This window comes from Papilio xuthus, unplaced genomic scaffold (genome assembly GCF_000836235.2).
Source record: "Papilio xuthus unplaced genomic scaffold, Pxut_1.1 DF829129.1, whole genome shotgun sequence".
NCBI lineage: Eukaryota > Metazoa > Arthropoda > Insecta > Lepidoptera > Papilionidae > Papilio > Papilio xuthus.
This window is the reverse complement of record NW_013529520.1, coordinates 145565-164878: the sequence shown is the minus strand read 5'-3', so window position 1 is coordinate 164878 and position 19314 is coordinate 145565.

Below are 19314 nucleotides of genomic sequence, written 5' to 3'. Positions count from 1 at the left end.
AAATGACTAAGATGATGTCCATAAGTTTTAAGTGGTTATTATTTCATCCATTAAAGTGTTAAAATACCGGTGACTGGCGGCGCTAGTGTCGCAAGCACAGACCACACAGGACGCTGGCCGCATCGCATTATCTATCCCTGCACCACGGCGCCATCTGTTACTGTCCGAAGACAACTGATGTTAGGCGAACGGCTTTGATGAGTGGGCGATCGAATCTAACTCATGTATATTTCGCAACGTCGGCCCTCATCAATCTTTATGTTACGTGCTCTGTTTACATTAAACGTTTGTTTGTATACACATAAGCACATAGAAATATTTGCGTGGGATTTTGAAAGATTTGCAGCAATCAATAGAAATGAAGACCTATCTTAGAATTGTTATCAAGTAATTATTAATAAATTGAAGGAAATTTTGTTCTATGATAAGTGATCACATCTCGAGAAAATCAGAAGACTGACCACATGAAGGGCGGTTTCATTTGGTCGCTTAACAAGAGCACACTTTTCTTATTTAAATTTTACCCAAAGCGGATAGTTTCAGTTACGATAAAACTTTAGTGTTTGCAGACGCGACGTGCGAATTATGCGAAAGCTACAGGCTACAGGCTCTAGTACCGCTGTGTTGATAATCTGAACCATTTGACACCAGATCGCGCTGTCGTCGCACAGTCACGACATAACTTTACAAAAGCTTTGCCACAGAGTAAGTAAGAATCTTTTTATCTTTGTAGACAGAAATTATACTAAAAAAAGTCGTTTATACTATACTAGTACTGTACTAAATATACTTACAGTTTATTATTAAAATCAAATTAAAATGCAACCTATTTCATACATATATTTTGGCGCAATATTCCTTGTAAGTAAAGGGGTATTGTGAGTGAATATTTGTGGCGAGTGGTTCAGCTGCACGGTTGCTGGCTAGGCTGTGGCGCGCCGGACGCCGCGCGACATAACTCGCCGGTATCGCGCCATCTGACGGCGCGCCTGTTGAAATGAATATTCGTGATAAATCACTGTTTAGCGGCCACCGTGCACGGCTACACGGCACAAAGACACACAACTGTGGAGTCGCAAGTTTTAATTCACTCATTTTTATTTGACTTTTTTTAAGAAAAAAAAAGTAAGCTAATATTAATAATGGTTGTATTATGATGGCTCGATATTTGGTTGTTCGTCTGATCACTTGATCTATTAATTTAAAAATTGTGAATTGTTTGAATATATTACTTATTATTATATTATTGGTGATTACTTAAAATCTGAAAAGGGATAAAGCATATTTTGTAATAAAGGGGAAAACTGTCGCATAGATACAATTTCCTATTTACAATTATAGTGTTGCCACTCCAGTGACGGCGCTATTCCTCTGCGGAGGATTTAATAACGTTTTCCTCGGCGTTTCACGTCGGTTATTATGTCTCGTCCATTACGATTTTATTATGCTAATGCCGGGTGTCTCCGCGGCGCGGCGCGGCGCTGCTGTGCTAGATTGTCTGATTTATCACCGGCTGTTACTTATTAAGGTGCATTTAGATGGCCAACTAAATTGGACAGGCCTCGGCCATTGCGACAACAGCGTCGACTCGAATAATTGAGTTCTTAGTTACGAATACGACCTTGCCTATTGAGTATTGACGTCCAGTTCATACCTTCGATCGGCTTCGAATGTTATTGATGACGTGACCGTTTCCAACTATTGTAATATCATGACGCGATAAATTGTGAACAGACATTTTATTGCCTATTATGATGTATTACTTTATCACGAGTAGCGTCAACATATTCAATCATATGAAATTATTTATACGCGTATATTTATAGATATAAAACAGTTTTAATTCTAACTCACCCACATTGATCTTATACAATTTGTAATATAATTGTCATTGCCACATAATCCTAAAATGTGAAGATTGTTTATAGTTGGATAAAATTAATATTATATAATTATAGGAAAACATAAAATAGCATTCACACGCGGATGTAGAAAGTGACAATTACCAAAACAATGTCCAATATAAATAAATATAATGAATAATGTCGACTTTTATTAATATTTATTGTATATTAATGAGATTAGTGTCGAGTGGATGGAGGGAGGTGAGCTCAGGCCGCGCTTCAATTGATGTTATGAGGCAAAAGCTTTCTTTATACTGACACACATCGTGTGTATTTATTTACATTTTTACGACATGCTCTGTCTATAAATTATAGTAACTCTAATAAAGTCGTGTGATTTGAGGCCCGCCTCTAGCTCTCACAATATACTGTGGACACCGCCACCTTCTTTATGTCCGAAGTGTCGTGACTGAATGCAACAAATTTTTAATAAAATAATTTATTATATTTATCAACAGACTGACCTCATTCAAGAACCAATTCCTCAAAAATAAAATCTTATCTTAAATCCCATCAATAACTTTTTATTAAATCAATTTAGCGAAATTTAATATTTATGTGAATGACAATAGAAATCATTTTCCTATAAAAGATCAGGTAAGAGACAAACTACAGACAATACTTAAAAGGCAAAAATAGATCAATAGTGATATCGTTTATTACCGAACATTAAACTCCTAATAAAGATAACATTCTGAAAGGCGCGTCCGCACCTAAATAATTCAAAAGTTATTATCGCATCATATAAATAAAGAAATAAAAACACGCCTACATTTTGTGTGAGATAGAGGAATTCCGATTATGTTTTATTGTGTCGTAATTTATATATTTTAAAATATATGATCAATTCATGGAAGTGATATGACCGGACCGGAGCTATCATGATATTTACAACGTCTCCTCTTCTTATCATACACAAATATATTTAACACATTTTAAAACCGATCAAATGTATAATCAATAATATTTTATGACAAAGATCAAACATTTAACACCAGCAAGAGACAAAATGGAAACTTTTCTCTGCAAATAAGCAATCTACGTTAGTCATTGTAAGTATTCTTTGGACCAATAAAAGAGATTAACATTCTAGCTAAGAAGAAGCGAGAGAAGTGTGTCAGAACCACGCCAGATGGAGTTCCGGGGTCTCTGTCTATCCCTCTGGGCACGAGCGGTAGTAATGTTGTTGTTTTTGTTGTTGTATACAAGTTATTAAGTTGTAAAAAATAAAGAAGTTGTAATTTTACATTTAAATTATTAATTTAGCAGTAAATCGAGTCACATGTCGGAAGTGAAATGACTGAATGATTGTAATTTAATTCCGCATCAAATAACAATATTTTTTATGTTTTTATTATTGTACATGTGTTACATAATATGTACAGTTAACTTTATGTAATAACTTTGAAATGCAAATGAATTCTACGATTGTGATAATCAAGTTCTTAACAAACATAAACATCGGCTACTAAATAAAAAGCAGTCACATTACTGAACATTACGACTTGATTAATCGACACGATATTAAAGTATTATTTAAATGAGCTATCAATATGCCACAGGCCACAGCTGAGTTACCGCAAAAACATATACCCTGCCCGTTTTCAATTTGCCTGCCAAATTGTAAAGACTTAGCATTGCATTTTAAATCTTCTTATTATATTTGAACACTTTGTAAGGTGACATTCTGTTGGTAATTGCAATATTATCAGAGCCCATGATTGGGCCATTCTTCATTGGCTATTAAAAAATGCTTTTCTCAAATTTTCGAAACATAACGCTTTACTTTTTGAATAAATCCGTTCCAATTGCAATTTTATACCAGGTCAAATTATAGACGGGCGGACTTACACGATTTGCCGGTGACAAGACAAGAAGTTTATTACCTTGAGAGGTGACAGGCTGTGTGTGTGTGTGTGCAGGCAACATGGCGTCGCCATTCAATGCTGTAATATTTATTGTAATGTTCGCTACTCAACAACATAAATTATGTCCACTAATTAACAGGGAACTTAATTATATTTATATCTTCTCACGTTACATTATATCATGTCAAAATAAATTAATTTCTAACATCATATACAAAGGTTAGGACTTCACACTTAGGTCGCAATAACTAGGAGTGTAGTTGTAGATGAGTGAGTTTCAGTTTATTAAAAATAAAGACAAGAATTTTGCTAATTTAATACGTACTGTTGTGTTCGGTATTCGCCCACGTAGGCGTCAATACAAGGTAAAACTTCTTTCACCAAAGATTTTTTTCGCTATAAAAGGCAATAAAATTTGTGTATTTTTTATCAAGACACTAATGGACTGTATCCATTCTATTGTAATGTTATCTGATATTATTATAGTTATAAATTTTGCTACGACACTAGATCACAAATAAAGTCGTAACTAGATCTCACTTAAGTGCTCATTGTATTGCCTTTGATTTATTTTACGAGCATACTTTTGCCGCAACACAGACCCGATCGATTGTTTCTGATCGTACAATGATCGACACATGATACGCTGTTTCTTTTAAAATAAATAACCTAATTTAAACTCTATCGTATTGTTTAAGGAATGAATTTTCTTTGTCAGTAATAGCTGCTAGATGATGGTCACTACCAATTGTACTAAACACACTGATAACTTCTTTATGATTTGAAAATTGGTAGTTAGTGGAGCGGACTACGATGTGCCGTGACCGTGAGGTTCGCTTTGTGATTATAAAATGATATGTCTTGTCATACGTGATTGTATTATAATGTGATGTTAGGAAAACTACTAAATTACTATAATGACGTCATTTATCTATTTATCGATACAAAATAAAATGTTTTATTTTTATTTTTGATCATACCAAATAAGTTTAACTTAGTTAAGTAAAACGTTCTTTTCTAAACAAAGAAAACAGAGAAACATTTAAAAACTTTTCCTAAAAAAGTAATGCTCTATTTCGTTTTGAATGTGAGGAATAAATATCGATTTAAACACGAGAAATCTCTCTTGATCAATCAGATCTATAATCTCTGAGTTCACTATCCACCATTGATCTATTAAGATTAACACGCGATCGGTCACAAAATGTTCTGTTTAATTTCGAATGCTAACAACTTTGACATAAATGACGTCGTGTGTTTGATTGTGGTGCGCGAGCCACTTCCTATGGTAAGCAGTCTGCCTCGCGTAACATATTGCTACTGAGATGTTATTTACAGCATCACGCCCACCATCTCCGCCAGTTATCTGATGCTAGCTTAGATCCTTGACTTGAATATTATAACCACTATATTGACGCCTGCGCGTTAACTTAATAACAGTATTTTTGATTAAATTTGCATATTATTCATATTGTTATTTTATGGACGCGATCAATGAATAATGGAATGAAAATTACATAGTTACCACAGATAATATAAAAGTATAAAAGTCAATAGAAACTTATTATTTAAATATCTTGTATATACACTTTGAATTCGAGGTCGTGGGAAGGTAAATGTCACTGATTTCAGAAGATTTTCTGGATCGGATCTTGGCTACGAAAACCTTCTGTCTTTGCTAAATTAATACAACTATACCTGAGTTTTTAAACAGCAAATATTAAATATTATAATATGTCGTTTATTCTGCGTTATTCTATAACAAATGAACAAATAACAACTACATAATCTGATACCGTAATAAATTCAAAATGATTCAGTTCTCTCGATTAGCATTCACGATAAGCTCGTAGGTGTGGGCCGCCATTATCACCTGACAAGAGAAAATAGCTGGCTGTTATTAATTAGTTGCTTGTCAGGGATTGTAATAACTTGTGACAGCGACGACCAATAAACATGACAAAGTGTCGCCTTTAATACTTTAATCAAATACTTTTGTGTTCTGTTTATATAATGTATATAATGTACTGTAAGAATTTAAGTAATCATTTTTATGCCTTTTAAAAGTAAGGGGAAGAGTGGTCATTTTTTCTAGGAGTTTGCTGACCGCTTTAAGTAAAACAATATTTAAAAACGCTAACGTTACCACGGTCAACTGGTATAAAGAAACTGGTAATGCGTAGATTTGTTATTTGTCTCGTTCTAACTAAAAAAATACGTAGGAATCGCTTTTAAATAAAAATCCATTTATTATATTTAAAGACTTAATGATTATAAATGGCAGATATTTCATAATTTACATATAAAATTGATTGTGACATAAATTATTATGTTAAAATATATTACACATGTATTTCCACTTGGACAAAATATAATACATTCACGAAGTCACAAATTTAAATTTGACCTATTGTATCATCGCATTTATTTAATCGACTAATGGTTTAACATTATAATACATATGAAATTATTGTACATTTTCATATTTAATCAATATATTTAGCATTATTTCATGATTACTAAACGCAACTTGTCGAGCTTTTGAAAACGCCTATTGCTTTACTTCCAGCAATTTGTTAGTACATCTCAATTGTAAATCTAACGGGCTCAATTAAATTTGAAAGCTGCCCGTGGGCTGGGAGGGCGGAGTGCGGGGCGCGGGGGGGTGTAGGCTTCATAAATTATGACATAAAGACAGGTCGTGTTGCCGCGAGTACAGACACGATGTTAATTTATTGGCTACAGGTTCAATTCTCAGATACACAAGAAATGAAAATAGACGTTGAAATAGCTCCTTGACTTTCATTAAATGTATTGCTTCATGAACGTCAATAATATAGTGAAAACTGGATAGTTTAAGAATCCATAATGGTGATCGGACTTTTGCAATGGCATGATACTATAGCAAATGTCCGATAAAACATTAGGGACATTATTATAGAGATAGTAAGTATTAATATTTTATTCCAATTATTTATTTAACTAAATAAACAAAAGCAAAGACGTTCTAATTAAAATTGAATAATGCTACTCAAGTTTACTGACGCACGCTCGAAGAGTCCCTCGTTTCCTTTTGTGTTACTATAAACGAGTGGTGTTCATATTTTACGCGGGATCTTGCAAAAATAAATTGCTCCTAAAATGGGCAAGAGTCATTAAAAAGCGAAATAAGGAGTCGCCACTCGAGCCGATCGTGCATTTATTTCAATTTATGCCCGTATCGCAATTTGGTGCTGATATTTAAATCGTCTGCAATAAGTGTCGGCGGTATCGGGCCGCCATATTGAGATCTATTGGGCGTTACCGCGCGCGATTTACGTTGCAACTCGCCATAAATAACGAGTGAGCCATTAAATATGATAATCTGAGCCGCATCGCTCTTCCCTCGCCGGATCAATGGGCTTTGTTTAAGGATGTATTCGCTCTCGCCTCCGGGCCCTGCCTGTGGCCTCTGAGCGTGGGCTGTGGGCTTGTGGTACTATTGCGAACACTTCGTACATTTGAAGAAACATTCTCTATGTTAAAAATAATCATTTCAATACAATTGTATAAAGTGAACAAAAGACGAAATAATATTTTCCCGTGTGCCTACAATTCTCGGCTCGGTTGTTAGAGCGCTACAATATTATTTTCCATCATATAAGTCACCAATTCTGACATCATAACCATAATTCATGAAAACTTGCGAAAGACAAAATTATACAGGAATTGATTTACGTTCAAATGTTTCCTTGAGTTAATTTCATACCATTTGCTAATCTACACAATCTTACACTTTATTCCTTATCTACTCGTTGTCATTCTAAAATGCGTGTCGTAAATTCTGTTGATGTTACAATGTAGTATAGTAATAAATATTGTTTAAAATACTATCATCAAATAACTGATGAGATATGCCGTTACTCAGTTTGCGCGTATGCTATTTAATCAATATGTATCACTTCCACTGGCGCGAGTTCCACTTAAGTAAAAAAAGAAGTCGCGCGACAAGCACTTGTTGGAAAAGAGCCTTTTGTATTGAAATGAGTACAATATCTACTTCAAAAGCAACAGGTCTCCTAAAGGTTTAGCAAGTCGCGGTTGCATCACTCAGGACAGGCGACAAGAGATCGAGTGAATGTGGTAGTGGCTGCGGCGCGGCGGTGTGCGGGCAGGGTGCGGGCCGGGTGAGGGCGGGGGCGCTATCACACGGCGTAATTTACCGCCGGAGGAAGGCATAAATCAAAGCGCCGGCGCAGGCCCTCGTAAATCCAATAATATTATCCTGCGCCGCACAACTGAGCGATAATTTTCGTGTTACCGACGGCTCTGATGGTGTAGTTTAACATGGGCTCCAGATTATGCCGCTCCATTTACATCGGGAAGTTACGCGGCGTGATAAAGGATTATCTATTAACTCCCCTTTATTGAAAATGGCCACTTCTCACTATTCTCTGACGTTATACATTTTTTTGTGACAGCAAATATTCGCCAGATATCGAGATTGTGGTGAACACTTCTGAGTAGTTTGAATATTTGCCGCTTCATCTAGGCCATTATTGTTCTATTACCCAAGAAATATAAACTGATTTAAGAATGAACACATTACATCATTTACTAGAAATAGATTCAGTCAACCTATATCATGGTTATCATATATTCATAAAATTCAAATTTATTACCGTTTTTGTTTTTTTAGTGTTTAATAAAATATTTCAAAGTATGACAACATTACTACTGGTCAGCCGGTGATTTATCACTCAAAGTAATGACTTAATCGATCCGATCGCCGCGGCCGTCGCGCTCACTGTATCGAGTCGTAACGACGACCATTATATTTGTTATAATCAATAATATATTTATTATGCGCATTGGAAATGGAAAGCAATTTATAGTTAAAGATAATGTCTTAGAGTCTACAAGACCTTCAGATATTATAGAACGTCAATCTGCATTATTTACACCGAGAAACTCTACTTTGAATTCACTTGAAGTCACTAAAGGTTACGGTAAATATTGACATGTCAAATAATTAAACAAAGTTGTAGTCAAGTTGAGTTTGAAGTTACATAGGTGTCTTAAGATTATTAATAACAGAAAGACTCCGGTTTAAACAATCTCCTAAGTTAGTCGACAGTAAATACATTGTAATAATGTCTTCACTTGACGCTAATTAAAGAGTTTCTACCTTTTATGAAGTTTATTAACCTTAGAGCTGATATAAAATCTTATTGGAATGGGGCTGAGAGGCGACAAGCGTTATCTCTCGCATCCATTCAACTCTCGATATGGAAATGGCTGGCAATGCACGTGTAGTGGCCGTATTACGATATTCACTATCTCTAACGACCCCTTTAAGAGCCGCCGTGAAGATACTATCGATATTGCAAATTGTCGTAATAGCAGACCTGCGCCGCGTCCGAAGTTGTTGAATGCTAAGTAAGTAATGTGATCACTTACTACTCCACTCGCTCTCACCATATGAAATTGCTATCATCTTTAACTAAGACAACAGCAAGATTTGATTCCATTAAAAACGACATTTAAAGTATAAAAGACTATCTCCTGGTAAGCGTCCACTATAAATACCTATCAACTTAACGTCCTGTAAACTCCTTTCTTTCCTAATTAGCCACTACATCTAATGGTAGTTTGCTATTCCTTGTCCATTGTATAAATAATTTCCATGTATGTAAGCTCAAGAAAAAACACAACGCAACAAAATAGTATAATACATTATTTTGTAAGTAGAGTTTTAAAAGTAATTACATTGTGTTTCGCGATTAGAGGCAGTAAAATAATATGCCATGTTTACAACGCATTAATAAACTTCAAGGCTCGCTATAATTCATCGTGAAATATGCGCCGGCGGTAATGTGCCCGCTAAATTATTTTACCAACTACTTCACCCAGTTAACGTTCGGCCATATTTAATGCCAGTGCTAAACGTTTGCGTTTCAGCTTTTCTATGTATGCTTAACTTGTCTATGTTTGTGTGTGTGTAACATAATAACCACACTATGTATAATCAAGTTAACAATTACGTGTTATAAATCAAATACTCTAGGAACACTTCTATAAGCTGTACTCAATGGTAAATTTAAATTTTACACACTGAAAACGCGTCAGATATGTGAGTTAGTAAGGCGGGAAAAAGATATTAAAATCCGTTCGCTGACAAAAGAGGCACAGAAGTGACGGGACAATAAAAGAGATACACGAGACACAAACAAAAGACAGCTCAAGTTGCCGCATAAAGGGGAGAATTATTACGCTTTCAGCGGCACATTTAAGCGAAACATATTTCAAAAGTTTGGGCGTATTAAGCAACATTTATTTTGGCAGTGACTCGACCATTACGCCGTTAGGTCGCAGGCACAGCGGGGTGGGAGATATGAAAAACAGCGGGGCTGCTATGTGTGTATCACACGCGGGAATATAACTATACGTTTTTGTGTTACTCGTATTTAAAGTCTATTATGATTTAAGGCGGCGTCTTCTTATATCTTAATATGTGCATGAAATATCCACTGTATTTTTTCTTTATTTTTTTATATATTATACTTCAAGAGTTCTGATCCTACAGCTGTTATTTGAATGCTTAAAAGGGTTTAATTTGCCATAATTTTCCTTCAAGATTATCAAAACATAGTTTGATCATAACCACTTTTTCGCTGCTACTTTTGTTCGATCGAGAACAATCGGTTGTCTGTCGTTTACTGCTAACGACTTGTTATATTTCGTTGTACCGGCTCGTTGCCAGCGTCTTATTGTTAAGGTTAGTTTATTCTGTTGGACCGAGTCTCCGGCATTATGCATGCGATGTGTCTTCATACGTAACATTAAAATAATTGAGAGTTGGCAAAGCTCGGTCAAGTTCTGAGAACATCAACTTATTGAGACAGTTATTGCATTCCTTATGTACTTCTTTTGAGTTATTTTGGCTAAAGAAACATATTAAAGGAGAAAAATGGGAGTCACTTGTACGAAATAGAATTTCTGAGTATTGTTATGATGACCATAGATGAAATTCTACGTTTTATTTTATGCTATTGCTTTTTGGCCTTTATTTAATTTGAATTCGTACTTTATTTAAAAGTTAACTTCACTTCAGTGCACTTCAACAAGTAAACATTCAGCGGGAGTCCAGTACCTAATGAATATGCATTATTTATATTTAACCAAAACTATAATTATATTCTTTTGAGAGAATGTGAATTAAATAAAGTCTACAAAAAGGGCGGCAGTTTACAATGCGTTTGAGTTTGGTCCTTCAGGCCGGATGGGCGGGGCGCCACGCCTCTGTCGCCCTCTGTCGACACTCCAGGGGATCTTGTTAAGGGAAAGATCTGACGTTTATAATACTTGCTTTAAGAACTCATCTCGACTTAATTATAGTAGTTTTAACATCACACATATAATTTTTTTAGTCAAGAACGCCTTTCATCTGAAAAGACTTGAATTGCTTGCAAATGTGTATCATTTATTTTAATTGACAGTTTCAAGAAGTTAGGATTACCTGAATCAATATGCGCGATTTGTTAAAAATTTGATGTCGATATACAATAAATACAATAATTATTAATTAAAAACAATAAAATATATGCAAATCAGAAAAATACAACAGTCTTCTCTTTAAACGGCGGCTGTAGTTCGCTCGGCGCCCCTGCAACGCCCATTACTAATGAGGCTCTCGAATCAATGATCCTCGAACAATGTAGAGATTTCCCTAACGAATTGCTGCCGAGGCCCGAGTTCATTATAGACTCCAGCTGACGTGCCCAGCAATCAGCACGTCGCTGCAGCACACGCCCACCTGCACACCCTCGGCCACCTCTACAACACTCGACAATATTTCAAGAAGATGACGACAGCGGAGACACAGTCGTTTGCCATTAAGTCTTTAACATCTACGTGCAAAGCCATTGAGTTTAAAGCGACGATTGCTTGAGTTTAGCAAAATTCTCACGTTTCCATTTAAGACTTCCTGTAATTACGGAAAGTGGCTTCGTTTAGTCCGCGCTGGCCGGTCTCCGCGCAGATTAATACTTGAGCGTGTCGAGCACGGAAAGCGCATTTGTACCTGACGTTACCGTTGCTAACATTATTCACGTCTCGTTACCTAATCGCTTTTGAACACGTCGAGAAACTGACATTTCTCGCAGTACTACTAAAATACTAAGTATATCATTCGGACTGACATAATGTTAGAAATTACGGAAATGTGATTTACTGCAGAACAAATATGTCAATTGTAACATATCACTTCGTTTGATGACACGCTTTTGCTATAAAAGTGGAACTAAGTTCATATCAAAACTCATTGATATAAACTAGATCTTTAGATCGAATATTTAGTATCCACCACAATGCTGGATGCATTACCGCTTTTGGCAACAAAATTAGTATAAATCACTTGAAGACTCAACAACCCAATTGTGAGGCGTAACAAATGTCTGTGATCATCGATAGGAGGCATTAGTTATTGCACTAACAGTCGTCGAACAATCTTTTGATCTGTAAAGTCGTTATTTAAGACGTATGTACTGCCGTGGCCGGGGCCGGGACCGGGGCCGGGGCTGAGGCCGGCGGCTCGTTAGGCCGTGGGCGTGAGCTGGGAGGAGATCTCGAGTGCCCTTGATGCAGAGATAATTTGGTTGTCTATTCCTCAGCGAAGAGCAATCGTTTGTCAAATTATAAATGATTTTATTTCGAAGAGCACTTTGTTATTTTAAGATTGTTGTTTAAAATTGTTTTTAATAAATTGTAACAATAACTTAGATTAGTGTTAGTTAGAATGCTGCTTAGTAAATACATAACAGCAAGGGGTACACAACATGAAAGCAATAACAAAGACCGTTTCAGTTTCAGAAAAGGGCTAAAATAGCCCGACATCTCAATTATCAAATAATTAACAAAACACAGAATACTTTTACATGACGCCTGTTTTCTGTGAGTACGTGATACGCACTGAACAGATGTTGGTGTCGCGGGCTCTACCACTGTTCTCAATTTCATTCTCACTCGCATCGCTGTCGCGGCAGCCCTAGTCCCAGCGCTGCGTTGCGCGGCTGCGAGCGGCTACAGGCGGCTGCGGCGGCTGACAGATAATCTCCCGTGCGGTAAATCACCCGCGACGCCGTGACCCCCTTATCTCCGATCGCGCCTCCCGCGCTGAGGGCTCACATGCGGTGTCATACTGCAAATTATAAGTCTTCTATCAATAGCAAAATTTATTCATTAATGTATTCTGACGCTTTGCTGACAATATATAAATTTATTGGTATTATGAAGTAGAAGCCAAGTTATTTAATTTTTGTCTTACAAGTTTATCCATCTTATGTCGATAAGCATTTTTTCTATTCTTATTGGTAAAATAAAAATCGGCATCTGACACGTTTTATTCTATTCCAACAACTTTGCGCTTTTACATAAATCTTATTTTATGGTTTCAAATAAAATTTATTTGTAGCGACAGCCCTGGCGGTCGTGCGAGCATTATTGAATTCTGAATATTCGCTCATATCGAGACATCGGCCGCATTGTCCTGCGCCGCGATTTATTGCATTCTAAATATTATACACTTTATATAAGATATATCTTTCTGCTTACTACAAAACATATACAACACATTTACCAACAATAGATATCGTACTGTAAACATTTATTGCTCCGATTGTTTACATGTGATTTCATGATATTATGTAAAAGAAACTTTATACTATAATATACTAGTAATAGACAATACTAATCATAGTATTCATACTATCAGCGTATATTGTAAAGCTTGAAATTTTAAGTCTAATATTAACTGTAATGAATATGATAAGAAGCACCGAATTCCTGCCACTACGAAACTTAATCAAAAATGTTTACAACTAAGCTATCTAAACCGTTTCATAAATATTGCATAAATGGAAAATAATAAATAACGCGTACATAAATAACGTGCGATATCTGCCAGCTCCTGCCGTCCTCCCCCCCCCCCCCACCACCACCACCACCACCCGCCCGCGCCCTGCCCCGCACGAAATATTGCGCTCGTGAGAGCACCGCACCTCACTACTGCCTCACTACTGCTGATCCGCTAGGGCTGCCACAACCGTATTGTTACTTAAAGGTCGCCAATACTAACATCATTTACACTTCAACTACGCAAATCAATGGTTAAAATTAAAATGGTTTTAATTAAAATTCATTTTATTAAATTAATAAGTGCAAAGCCTTGGATGGATGTATGGACGTTTGGTACAACGTAATCCTAGAACAGTTCAACGGATGTGGGTGAAATTTGGACCAAAAGCTGAAGCGGGCAATTGCTAGTGACATTTCTTTACTTTTATTTTTATATATTATTACAGGGACTTTATTACCTTGGTTAAACTGTTAAACTGATATTAGCTTCACTTTCTAGAGAGTATTCTAAGCGACTCAAAACACATGTTCTAAGATATTGCAGTAAGGGTCGGCATGTGATTTATGTACCACGCCCGCTGCCGGTCCACCGATTGTTGTCTGCAGTAATTTAAACTCGCCAATAGATCATTATTTATATGAAACTATACGTGTCTCGCAGAAACATGATCATACGATACGATAACTTATATTTATGGTTTGTTTTTTTGTGATTCAATTGTCAATATCACGCATACAGACAAAATATCCTCAACTTGTTTATATTATTATATGGACAATACAATACCTCGGTTATCGAAGTTTATATTACATATTAAGACAGAACAAACTTATTTAATCTAACTATAGATAAACGCGCAAAATGCTTTGTTTATTTAATTAACAATGTTCATTACACAATTATGAACGTTGTGCAAATATAAACAGCTTTCTACAGCTTAAAGTTTTATCGTCACATGTTAAAAAATCTCTATTTATTAAATATTCATATATAAAAATGGTTAACCGAGCATATGCATTATAAATTCAAGAGAATATGCGTATTGATGTTATGGAAAACCTACCAATATTCTTATAAAGTTATGTTGTCCTTGTCTCTCGTACGACTGCTGTGGCGACGGTGGATGGAAGTTTGTTGTTTTTGTATGTCTGGCGGCCGTTATCTGCGCTAATATATTCTTTAGCACGTCAGTCGAGCACTTAAAGGGGTGCGTCCGCGTCAGCTCGCCCGCGCCGTCCGCGCGCTCGTGTGTGCCCGCTGCCATCCTCATTCATTTGTGTTCGAGGTACCAGGGGCACAGCGGGAGCAATACTAGTGTGTAAAGTGCGTAAATGAGCCCCGCGAAACGTGTTTTCTATCCTTAGTTAGCATAGGCCCTAGACAAAATAAAATTTCATTTGTAGATACTCCGACTAGATACTCAGAAAACTCCGAAAAATATAGACACAAAGATGTGACTAGGGAATAAAATGTATGAAGACTTATGATTATGATCTATCAATATCACTAATCGAATGTCTTGGTGTAGGCCAGCTTCATTGGATACAATATTGTACGTCTTTTATAATTTACTTTAATAATAATTTAAGTTATAGTCCGAAAAAAATTCATTAGAATTGAGTAAAATTCCCCACACACAGGGGTATGACTTTCAGAATTGCGGCACAAGATACAATGCGTGGTGCGGTGCGGCAACGCGTGCTGCGAACCCCTTTCATAATATAATGTAACATGAACAATGGCGCAGCAAACATGATGACTCATACTTCATGTCATTAGTCATCTTTTTCACATGTTAATTTGTGAAAATATACCAAGTTTTACAGTTGAATGATATTTCTGTGAGATTTTATTAAAAAAACAACAATATATAATGATATTATTCATACTTATACAGACATATTGTTAAGATTTGAAAGTAAAGAATAACCTATTCAAAATAATTATTGTAAACTTTAAGTTGCAATTTATATTTGTTTGTGTAGGGTCGGATTATAGAATTAAAATGTATTTGTAAGAATCAACCTATGTTCATTAAATAACTGATGAAGATTTAAACTGTCATGATTTTTTTAATAACCATTGTAACGTTCTAACGCTCCCCGTGTGTCGCCGGCATAACCCTCTCACCGCCGGCCACAACGCCTCTTCCATGTTCCGAATCAGATACCCACCGATTTATAGCCCCCGCCTTAATTGCCCCGCGATCATACTTTACCACAGTCGCAGGCTTTCAATTTGTTATTATGGATCCCCCAGCCGGGCGCGCGGGACATGGCGATTTGGTGCGACCAAAAAGTATTAAATTATAGCGTGCGAACGCATGCACCGCACTCCGCACACTCCGCAACAGATACCACTCACAATTATCTTGTGGTAGCCTCACCTTCACTTGTTATGTCGCCGGTAATTTATTGCTCGTGTACCTTAATGTCGGCGCTGTACCACAAGGAAACCATATCAGTTTGAACTATAAGAATAAAATTAGCAAAAACATGTTTTGAATCATCTAACTTCCAATCACGATGCAAACGAAAATTACTCTGATAAGTAGCTAAATGAAGCATCATACGTTGCAGTAAGCCAATTTTTGAATAATACGTAAATCAAACCGCTGTAATCGTGCGAATTAATGTTTTAAAAAGTCGTACCATACTTGTATGATTTTGTACATTTCTAAATCGGTAGTGGAAGCCGACCCGGTGGTACTCAGGGCCGGCTGCGGCAACATTCCTCTTCTTTATGACGCCATTCACCCCCCCAAAGCCCCCACCCGCTATTTTTAGGTGCGGGTCATCCCTTAAATTCTTTTTATTGCCGCCCTTGTAAATCATTGCGTAATGCTCCAGTGCATTATCCGACGGGAAACTTCATTATGGTCGGTTTAATGATACGAAGGAGCGATAAAATCTTGCTGCTGGCTGGACGGACGACTGTAGTAAAAGCGATAAGGTGACATCGGTTTGCGAAGAATCTGGGATATTCAATAAAAAATAAACAGAAATAGTTTTTTACTTGTGGTTATAGCAACATGATCACGTCATTAGATGATTTAAGGCTTCTTTGTTTATTGAGTCACACTCACTCACAATTAGTGACAAGTTAAAAGGAATGCGATACTCTAAAAGAGGTAGTGGTGTAGTCCAAGAGAATATTTAAAAGTATATAGTTACTTATAATCTCTGTTGTAATGTTTACTTTCTGCAAAATTTGCCGAGCGGTTCTTATATAATGACAAAAGCTGTCATAAGTAGGGATTGTCATTGTATAACAAAAGTATTTTAAAATTGTATATATATCTTTTTATTATGGATGCTAATTGATTGGGCTACGTTTTTAACAAAGTACAAAGGTACCAAATCGTTCGCACACATTAAGGTTTTTTTTCGCGTTTATCAGCAAAAAATTTTCGGAATGTCTTTCTTTCCTAAGACGCTATGGAGTGTGCAGTAATGGCCGGAGATACATCACACGCAATTTGTAGCGATAGCGCAGCGATAGGTGGCGCTGAGCTCGCGAGCGAATTGTTCTTTATTGCTCTATAAAATGAAGGTCTGCTGCTGTCTGTCTTCTTTTCGTAGTCCCTCAAGTTTCGATACATTCTTGCTTCTTCTTGATAACTACTATGTTAACTCAATGTTCAATAACACTTAGTTGTATCGAGCTATCAAATTGTTGGATACTATTAAGGTCTTTGATTAGACCAAGAATGTTATTTAGTTTTTAAGCATATGTAGGTTAAGATTAAGGTAACTATGTCAAACATAGAAATATGGAATTTAATTTACAATTCCAGTTACTGTATTATAAATTTAACAAGGCTAGAGGATCCTCGAGATCTTATCAGTGTGGAATTAAAAAAAATAGTCAAAGTTTCTGCCCACATAAGGTGCCTTTCAGTGGAAGTGTCGTCAAAATTGGTCCAGCTGTTACGGAGATGACACGGGATAAATGCGGGCTTGCGGACATTACACACAGATACTCCAATGTTATTAATTGTATAGTTATAATACATAGAAGGTAGAGTACTTAGAATTGTGAATTGTGTGACATCTGTGATGTTTGTCATTTGATGCGGAAAAGTAAAATATATTTTAAGTTAGAACAAATATAAATTAATCTTATATTATGTTATGTTTCCTTTTTAAAAGTAATGACGTAGATATATGGTAATTATTTACCGGTGAATTGCATTTCAATAACAAAGCCGCTAAAATGTAATATGTCTTTTGTTGCGGGAAGCTGTGTATCAATTTCACGAACCAGTGGGATTATGTTGACCCCCGCTGAGGTTAGGGCACATTGTGCTCCCTACTCAAACCCCCGTCAGAGATATACTACGACAACTAGATGTGTCTACTTACATTTTAACTATCGTACTACATATTCTTTTAACTATATATATTTCTTAAACTTTTAAAAATGTCTAGTGATTCTTAATAAACATTAATAACTCTGATTTAATTCCATCTTCCACAATCTATTATATATAGAGATAGTAATCATGACTAAACTATATGACTGTTTCGTTTTTAAATAACATATAAAATCTTGTATGTGAACTAAAATAATTTTAATATATTTTTATATTGATGGATTTATATTTGTAATTATTGTCGTATCCATAAAATTAAAACGTTAGTCTATGACAGCAGAGAACCCCCGTAAAGTTGAATCCCGCGGGAGGCGAGCACTCGCCCGCCATATTATTATCAAATGTAAAACTCCATAATGAGGTAATGATACAGCAACTTGTGCTGAGAGATCTTTGTGATCGCACAGCTTTCAGTTATAATGAAATATCGCCGCTGGATTTGCTCTCCCTTTGATTGATCGCATTAATCCCTCTCCTCTTCAAAAATAACGTATGGATGACTTTCACATGTTCCTTGTTACGAGTATTTATACAATATCATCATCATATTTGATGTCTAAAGTGTGATCTCAAATATATTTTAAGTTTTTAGTGTTGCTAGATGTAAATGTGTGAAATGGCATGTATTGGACAAACTTATAATAAAAAAAAACTATAGCCCATAGGTAATATTACTTCTCACTAGTATTATAAATTCGATTGTTTAGATGGATGGATGGATGAATGTCTTTTAGTAAGTATCTCTATATTCAAAACAGCTTCTGGATCTCGCTGAAATTTGGCATAGCTTTTCGCGTTCAAATTTAAGAATAGGCAATGCAATACAAACTGTAAAACAGTGCAGGCCTCTTGATAAGCAACGAAAAATGCTACAGTATTCAATTGCGCTGGTATCGTTTAAATACAATTTTTTAACTTACCATGTTGTTTGTATCCAATCTCAATAATTCACAATGCACTATATGAGGTAAGGTTGCGTGATGTGGCAACATTAATCAGTTGCCAAATCAATGGGCCATTGTGTGGCGTGCTGCAGTTGTTGCTATAGCTCATGCGGGGACGTCCCGCGCACAGACCACCAGCAGAGCACGTGATTAATGCTGGCCACCTAGCGGACACGTCCAATACTTAAACATATTGAAACAGACAGCCGACAATACAAAATCAATCACTAATTTTGATGATCACTAAAAGAGCACCCGTAAGTAATAATACGAAATATTATATATAATATTACAATATATTCTAAATTATTTACTTTTAAATTTCTCG